Source organism: Drosophila miranda (genome assembly GCF_003369915.1).
Source record: "Drosophila miranda strain MSH22 chromosome Y unlocalized genomic scaffold, D.miranda_PacBio2.1 Contig_Y1_pilon, whole genome shotgun sequence".
Classification (NCBI taxonomy): domain Eukaryota; kingdom Metazoa; phylum Arthropoda; class Insecta; order Diptera; family Drosophilidae; genus Drosophila; species Drosophila miranda.
Genome location: NW_022881603.1, coordinates 27,919,618 through 27,929,281, shown reverse-complemented (window position 1 = coordinate 27,929,281; position 9,664 = coordinate 27,919,618).

The following is a 9,664-nucleotide window of genomic DNA, read 5'->3' as shown; positions in this document are numbered from 1 at the left end:
GCGGTAGAGACGAAGTACAGGCGAAAAGGGAATTGAAACCCCGCGCGCTCCCTCGTGCCTTTTGGGTCCTAATGTTAGGACCCGCCATAGAACAGCTTTTTGGTCGCTCATGCAACATCTTGGTATTGTATAGTCTTTGGTTTAATTAAATTGAAAATATTTTATTGTTGCAACAGCATTTTCCCCTTGTAGACCTTAAATTTTCTGTGGCAACATATGCACCACCCCATGCCACCACCACCACCACTGCCACTACCACAGCTGCTGTTGCAGTTGCAATTGCCGTGTGTGTGTGTGTGTGTGTGTGTGTGTGTGTGTGGCACACGTGGCATTTAAAACAGTTTTCAGGCTGCTTGTTAAAGTTGAATATTGAAAGGCTTTGCCACGGTTGAATGGGCTCGAATCGATTGCGATTTGGGGGGATATATTCAAGGGTATATCGAGAGCCCAAGTCCAAAGATGTCCAAGAGTATCGAATGTAGGTCCAATAGAAGTAAAATAAGGGACAAAAGGGAGGATGCACGCAGGAATTTGATCCACTTGAGTGATTAATAAAAGTACTGTTATGGTTATGGTTATGGCTAATTCCCACTAAATCGATAAGCAATCATCGAAATGGCACTCCTCGACACCTCTATAAATATTGAGAGTGTCAGGCACTTGATGCTAATGCAAATTCAGTTCGCTGCCAGCCATGTCCGTAACCCCATGCCTCAATAATTCACTTGACCACCTCAACGAGCACTTGATTGGCTCCGCTCTGAGTGGGGCACTGATGGGGGGGGGGGGGGGGGGGGGGGGGGGGGGGGGGGGGGGGGTGGCTGGAATAGCAGAATCATCTCCCTGGCACGACCTTGGCAGTGCAAAACAAATCCCCCCGGCATCGGATTTGGTTGGAGGGAGATGGTCTCCCTTCTCCCCCTCTTCCTTGTTGAGTTTCTCCGCCTCTTTCTTCGTGCTTCTTTTAAGTGCCCCTTGTAGTTCTTGCCGTTGTCGTTATTTGTGTTTGTTGCCCCTCAATTTAGCGCTCAACATGCAATTGAACGACACATGTTCTCCTTCCATCTCAGGCAGTGGAGTCAAGAGCACCGCAACGGGACTAATTTCCAAAGATAAACAGATAAACATTGGGAGCGTATCAGGGTGCAAAGTAAAGGCTACTTGGATTTTTAATTCCCAAGATCCCAAGGGTTCCAGATCCGAGCTGATCAAGAATTCATATCTTTGAGGGATTTCTCAACGAATGAAATCTGTCTGTTTCGCAAATTAAAATTTCGTATGCAAAGATTACGACTCCTTTTTTCTTGGACTCCGGAACCACTCGACTATACGGTAGTGTTGGGTAGTGTTGGGTCGTTCATGAACGAACGAACAAAAATGAACTATTCATGGAAGTGAACGAGCTGAATAAGTTCATCTTATTCGTTCTTTTTCGTTCATCGTTCTTTTTTGTTCATCGTTCTTTTCCGTTCGTTCTTTTTTGTTCATCGTTCTTTTTTGTTTATCTGTCGTTCTTTTTTGTTCATCGTTCGTTTTCGTTCGTTTTTGTTCCTCATGTTCGCTATGTTTGAGCTGGTATGGCAGCTCTTTTCACATTTTGTTGTGGCGGACTCTGGCAAGAAAGTTGAAAAGAAATTTAAACTGTTTTGAAATGTCGCTTAAAAGTAAATTTAGTGCTTTATGGAATCACTTCGATGCCATAGATGACAAAAAGGCAAAGTGCAAGTACTGCAAGTCGGATTTGAGTATAACCGGAGGTTCACAGAGCAATTTAACACGGCATTTGAAGTTGAAACACCCAGCTTCTCTCGATGAAATTGAACGACAAGGAAGTACTGAAGCCAGCTATTCTGCCGCCACAACATCGCAGCAAAAAATTACTGCATTTGTTCAGAAGCCACCGACAGCGCGTAAAAGTGAGCAATTAGACAAACAGTTAGTGCGAATGATTTCCAAAGGCCATCATGCTCTCCGGATCGTGGAGGAGCCGGATTTTAAGAAGCTGATAGAGGACGTTTCAAGTTGCCCTGGATATAAGTTGCCCACACGTAAAACGCTGTCTAATGTGCTACTTCAAAATATACACAGTGAGTTAATTGCCAATTGATAGCATCTGCATCTGGAGTTTGTCTCACAACTGATGGATGGACATCGCTCACCAATGTGAGTTACATAGCTGTAACCGCACACTTCATAGACAAGACGAATATGGAACTATCTTCGCATATGCTAGCTTGTGAAGCGTTCGGTGAGAGGCACACAAGCCTCAATCTTTGCTCTTTCCTTCAGAGTGTTGCAGCTGATTGGAAAATTAAAGATAAAATTACTGCAATTGCATCAGACAATGCTGCCAATATCGTATCAGCGATAAAATTTAGAAATTGGCGCCATATTCCATGCTTTGCCCACACTTTGAACATCATTGTACAGAAAGCACTGGGACCAATTGACAGTGTAAGGGTCAAAGCAAAGCCAATTGTAGAATTTTTCAATCGCAGCTCATCCGGATTCAAGAAGCTCAAAGAAATTAATAGCCAATTAAATCTTCCCGACCTTAAGCTGACACAAGATGTGCCTACACGTTGGAACTCAACATACAAAATGTTTCAGCGCTTGTCTATTTTAAAAGATGGAGTTATGGTGGTCATTTCCCTTCTACGCCCTGAACTAGTACTGACCCAGGCAGAATGGGAAATTATTGATGGTGTATTGCCAGTGCTGAAGCCATTTTCTGAAATAACAACTGAAATTTCAGCAGAGAAAAATGTCACCTTATCAAAGGTTATTATAATGGCCACATTGCTGCATCAATCCATAGCCAAAGCTATTCCAAAAGATGATTTTCTACGGGCAGTCGTAGAAAAACTCAAAGAGCAGTTGACCGTACGTTTTGGGGATTTGGAAAATAATATTTTGTATGCAGAGAGCACCATACTAGACCCAAGATTTAAAAAACGGGGTCTTAGGTCCGATGAATGCTATGAAAAAACAGTTGCAGCTCTACAATGTAAGATCGCTCAAACGGGATTGGTTGATAATGTTGCTGATGATCTGTCTTCACAAATCGAAACCGTCAAAACGTCACCAACCAAAAGTGGCATTTGGGACGAGTATGACAAGCAGTTTAACCAAATAACAAAGCCAAGCTGTAACACGGCTGCTGCCATTAGAGAGGTAGATAAATACCTAGCAGAAGAGAACATCAATAGAAAGCAGGACCCTTTGATCTGGTGGACGCAGCGAAAAAATGTATATCCACGACTATACGAATATGCGTTGAAACGTCTTTGTTTGGTGGCCACGTCGGTGCCATGTGAGCGCCTATTTTCTGCAGCAGGAGAAATAGTCCGCAAGAGACGAACGCCTTTGACGCCCAATAAGGTTGAAAGCCTTATGTGAAATACTTAAAAATGGTGTGTATTTTATAGGTTTTAAAATTATAATGGACAACATAAATAAAATTGATTATTGTTTTTCAGCCCCGACTTCTAAAACATAAAAAATGGAAAACGAGATACTTAATTGAAACTGTTGGTTGTGTCCTAGCGATATCAAGTACTAAGTACGAATTAAAATAAATTTAAGAAGTTAAAAGTCAATGAATTGTAGTGCATTATTTACATATAAGCTTAAAACTAGATATGAGACTTTAAAATTGAACAAAGAACAAAAGGACCGATAAACAAAACAGGCCAAAGAACAAAAAAGAACGAACTAAAGGGACAATGAAAAAAAGAACGATAAACAAAAAAGAACGATGAACAAAAAAGAACGAACGGAAAAGAACGATGAACAAAAAAGAACGATGAACGAAAAAGAACGAATAAGATGAACAAAAAGGAACGAACTAAGAGAACGACTTAGTTCACTGCATAAAAATGAACGAACGAACTTATTCAGTAAATTGAACGATGTTTACCCAACACTAGTGTTGGGTAAACATTGCTCATTTTGGTGAACATGTTCACTTGTTCTTTTTTAGTAAGTGAGTCAACTCACTCATATTGCTCACTTGCTCACTTGCTCTCTTAGATTGCTCAGTTACTCACTTGTTCACTTGCTCAGTTGTTCACTTGCTCTGTTGCTCACTTGCTCAGTTGCTGACTTGCTCAGTTGTTCACTATTCATGCACAGAACCCTAAGCACCACAGACTTTTACACAAATAAAATACGTTACATTTCAATATTAATCAAACATTTATAACTAAAAAAAAAAAAATGTATATAACAAAAAAACAAACTTTTTATTTCCTTTCATAGGAATTCTTATACTAACATAAAAATAAGGAGATCCTTTCATAGGAATTCTTATACTAACATAAAAATAAGGAGATCCTTTCATAGGAATTCTTATACTAACTTAAAAATAAGGAGATCCTTTCATAGGAATTTTTATACTAACATAAAAATAAGGAGATCCTTTCATAGGAATTCTTATACTAACTTAAAAAAAAGGAGATCCTTTCATAGGAATTCTTATACTTTTCGTTTTCTTCATTTTAGCGCTATAAGAGAAAAAAATGTTAATCAAGCAAACAAGCAATCAAGTACAAATTAGGTTGAACTCACTTCCAATTTACATGTTGTTATGCAAAAAAATTAAATTTTCAACGGTTGTTGACTTTAAAAGGGAGCGCCTTTTACGTATGGTTTCGCCTGCACTTGAAAATATGCGCTCGCATGGCACTGAGGTGGCGACTAAGCAGAGGCGTTTCAGCATATAGTTATAAAGTAGCGGGTATTGCGCTTTCCGCTGATTCCACCATACCAATGGATCATCTTTTCGGCTGATGTACTCCTCAGCCAGGTACTTATCTATTTCTCTTATGGATGCTGCCGTATTGTTGGTGGGTTGGCTTACTTGCTGAAAAGTGGTATCAAATTCAGCCCATATTGTGTCCTCTTCTTGTTTTTTGTTGCTTATAGCTTCTTGTGGAGGTTCAGGGAGTGACCGTATCGTTTGAGCCAATTTTTTGTTGATATCCGCTACTGACTTTTTAAAGTCCTCCGCAGATTTAAATGCGCGTCCTTTGAACCTGGGATCCAGAACAGTGCTCTCCGCATACAAAATATTAGCCTCGAAATCGTTAAACCTGCCGTCCATCTCGTTTATGATTTCATTGATTACTTCGGCAACTAGGTTATTTTTAACTGTTGGATATATTTGAGCCATTTTTCTTTGAAGTAATCCAGTCAAAGCAATTATTTTTGACAATGTTACGTTTTTTTCAGCTGAGATCTCTTCTGTAACTTCATAAAAAGGCTTTAATACGGGAAGCACTCCATCAATGACATCCCAGTATTCTGGTGACAAAATTAAATCTGTCCTTGTTGACAGAGCTGCCACGACTGCCTCCTTCAGGATAGACAGCCGATCAAACATTTTGTACGTTGAGTTCCAACGTGTTGGCACATCCTGTGCTAGTTTGAGGTCAGCCAACTTAAGCAGCGCTTGCATATCTTTAAGCTTTTTTAAGCCTGATGAGCTGCGATGAAAATATTCGCTTATACCTTTAGCTTTGCTGCGCACACTGCTCATTTTATCTAGAGCTTTTTGGACAATTAGATTTAGGGTATGAGCAAAACACCGTATATGACTCCAATTGCCGGTTCTAATAGCAAGAGCAATGTTGTGTGCATTATCGGATGCTATTGCTGCGACTTTGTTTTTGAGATCCCATTCATTCACAATTTTTTCCAAAAAGCTGCACAGATTCGCACCAGTGTGCGACGCTTCAAAGGCCTGACAAGCAATTGTATAGGAGGTCAGCATCGTTGATTCCTCATCGATAAAATGTACTGTGACAGCCAGATAACTTTCGTTGGTTATAGATGTCCAACCGTCTGTAGTTAAGCACACCGCTGTGGCCGCACGTAGTTCTTCTATTATAGTCCCAGTGTACTCGTCACGAATTTTGGGAATCAAGGAGCTGGTTAATGTTTTCCTCGTCGGAAGCTTATAGTTTGGGGCGTGCGACACATCGTGAATAAATTTTTTAAATTCTGGTTCTTCGACCAAGCGCAAGGCGTGATGACCCTTGGCGATCATCCGTACAAGTTGCAGATCAATCTGCTGCGCTTTGCTCGCTGGTACAGGCCTTTCAGCAAAGCTTGTTATTTTTGGTTGCGCACTTTGCACAAAAATCGGGCCATCGGTGTTTTGCCGGATAACGGGCTCCATAGACGCCGGGTGCTTGCTCTTTAAATGGCGGCTTAAGTTGCTTTGAGATTTGCAACTCGAAATAGATTTCTAATACTTGCACTTGGCTTCCTGGCGTCCAACTTCCTCGAAATACTTCCAAATCTCACTATACTTCCGAATAAGCGACATAGTGAATTATTCAAAATTGTAAACAGCTTTGCCCGTAATATAAAAAGTGTGAAGTAAACGCAAATATGAGCAAAGCTGCCAGATCGCAAAATGCCCTTTGAGGAGCAAAATTGCGCAAAAAGTGAGTAGAGAACAAGTGAGTAAAAATGAACAAGTGAGTAAAAATGAACAAGTGAACAACAAAGAACAAGTGAACAAAAAAGAACAAGTGAACAACAAAGAGCAAGTGAACAAAAAAGAACAAGTGAACTTTTAACTTCTTAAATATTCGCTTATACCTTTAGCTTTGCTGCGCACACTGCTCATTTTATCTAGAGCTTTTTGGACAATTAGATTTAGGGTATGAGCAAAACACCGTATATGACTCCAATTGCCGGTTCTAATAGCAAGAGCAATGTTGTGTGCATTATCGGATGCTATTGCCAGATCCAGATCGCAAAATGCCCTTTGAGGAGCAAAATTGCGCAAAAAGTGAGTAGAGAACAAGTGAGTAAAAAAGAACAAGTGAGTAAAAATGAACAAGTGAACAACAAAGAACAAGTGAACAAAAAAGAACAAGTGAACAACAAAGAGCAAGTGAACAAAAAAGAACAAGTGAACAAAAAAGAACAAGTGAACAAAAAAGAACAAGTGAACAACAAAGAACAAGTGAACAAAAAAGAACAACTTGGAAGGAACATGTTCAGTTGCTCACTTAAGTGAACAACTCTTTTTTGTTCACTCACTCATGAGCAACACAACACTACTATACGGCTCTTAATGCCTTTTTCTACTCTTGAGTGTATTACTCTCTCTTTCGCTCATTGTTTGTTTACTTCTTCGTCTTCATCTTCATCTTCATTTTCTCGTGCCTTCTGCTGGGTACCGTAAAGCATTCTTATCGCTGCTGGTAGCATTTCCGTTCCTTCTTACTCGTGCATTTTTCATTTCCGCCTCAGCGTCGCGGCATTTCCCTTCATTTTTCACACATTCAGAGCAGCACCCCAAGCCCACCGCCACCCCACCCTTCGCGAAGCAGGGGCTACCCATATATTTCGCATTTATATTATTTTGCAATGTTTATTTCACTCGGAGAACTCTCTCTCTGGGAGGCCTCTGTGGGTCTCCCTTCCTGACACTCTCGCTTAAGCTTTTAAAGAATTGACTGTCCGAGTGGGCTTCCCTTTTTCGTCTGCGATGAAACTTAAAGATTAAAGTGCTGGCCATTTCCCTGAGGAGCCGCTGTCCGCTGTCCGGTGTCCGGTGTCCCCGTCCGTTACATTGCCATTACGAGTATGATTGTCGTGTGGAAAATATTGTCTGCTCGACAATTTTAGGGAACATTGTCGCTGGGCGCCATTTCAGCCGCAGACAACGACCACGACATCGGGAATGGGAATGAAAATGATGCCATTGTCATTAGAGTAGCAGGCCTTCTCGACCAGAAATCTCCAACTCCAATCGGACTCGGACCCGGACCCTGACTCTGGCTCTGGCTCCGTTTCCGTCTCAGCCACTGACTATGGCATGGGGCCCATGGCAGCTAAAAGGCAATTCCAGAAATTACTATTTGCAATGCCACGGCCAATTCATGGCAAATAGAACGGAAACAATTCCGGCGTACTCGTACAAGTGAAAGAAAATGTGGGGAGCAGCTGTTACAATTGACGGCGTCTGGGGAAAGATTAAAATTGATTTTAATGGCAGAAATTATGTTATTTGCGCATGTTATGGACACACCCGTACAGGCAGGACAAGAGCACCGCACAAAAATGGAGGCAAATAAAGGCCCAAAGAACTCGGGGAAGTGCTTGGCAGCCCACATGCCACCACCCCAGCCCATAATAATTATGATTATGAACTCGACTAAATTACAAACGACTTACTTGTGAATGCGTCGAGCAATCATTTCATGAGAGAGACCCTGCCTGGGACCCCCATTTGATGCAATTAAGGGAAATGCATAAAAAATAAGAAGGAGAAAGCCCAGTCGCCGAGGAGAGAACTTTTGCTGGCCGCATCATAAAAGCGACTGGCACAATCTGCTACGTCTTCAGTTTTCGGAGAAACCCCCCCCCCCCCCCCCCCCCCCCCCCTCCCCCCACGCCCTTCCAGGATGAGTGGAGTCGTGCAGAAGAACTTTGCAACTTTCCGACATCCAATTGCATTGGTCGCTGGCTCTGTGTTTAATTTGTGTGATTTATTTGTTCAGCCTGTGGGCCAACTTTTTGACTTTGCTTGCGTTAATTTTTTCTTCTTCTTTTTTTTGGCTTTTACTTATCTGGCCGAATGACGACGATGACTTTTGATTTCTTGGCAGAAAGAGTCAGAGCCAGAGCCAGAGATGGAGCTGGAACTGGAGCGGGAGCATTGGCTGTAGAAGTAGCTGGAGCTGGGGAATCGGTCACGTTCTTTGCGTTTTCCTGATTCCGGGCCATAAATCAAAAGAATACTTTGTCACTTGAGCTTTTTGACTTGTGAAAGTTGTGGTTCCTGTCGCTCCTGTCGCGCTGTCTCCTTCGCTCTCGTTCTCGCCGCTGCACTCGATTCTGTGTGCTGTATGCTGGCTCTCGCTCTAATCGATTTCAAGTTTATGTTGCCGAAACAATAACAATAAAAATTGACAATGCCGAGGCGATGGGGACGGCGACGGGGACGTCGACGGCGGCTCATAAAATTTTTTTACAAAAAGGAAACGAGCGCCATTGACATACGTAAACTGATTCGCGCCTCTCTCTGGGGGAAGCCCCGAGCACGATTCCGAATGCCAAATGCGAAATCATTGTCGTGGTTCCTTCACCCAGTCCCCCACTACCCCACCCCCCCTATCCTCATTTCTGTTTTCGTCCTGCTGCCAGTCCCCCATTTCGACGGTCCTGCTCCATTTATTCTATTTGCATGTTGCATTGTTATACCCTCCCCAAGAGAGGGCTGTGTTGGCTTTGGTCTAAGGGTTCGGTAAGTACTGAATACTTTCATGCGTCCGTTTCCTGGACAAATCCTGCGGCGAGGCACCAAGCGTACAGTCGCCTCCGAAGGGTATCTCAACTTCGTTTTGAGTAAAACTAATGTATTTTTTTGCTGCCGCTGCCGCACATGATTTGCCTTTCACCCAAGCGGCAAGAGACAGAGAGCATGCCCCAGTCGCGACTCCAGTCAGAGCTCCAGCTCAAGAGTCACTGGCTGCCCTGTTGCCACTCGCCTTCGTTCCAGCCACAGGGCACATTGCTCCAAAAATGTCAAAGTGCCGCCGCTGACACCGCTGGGCCTTTGTGGCCAGAGATGTGGGAGTGGGGGCGACCGTGAGTGGAGGTGGGGGGCTGAGAGGCAGGATGTTTAACATGTGCGATGCGG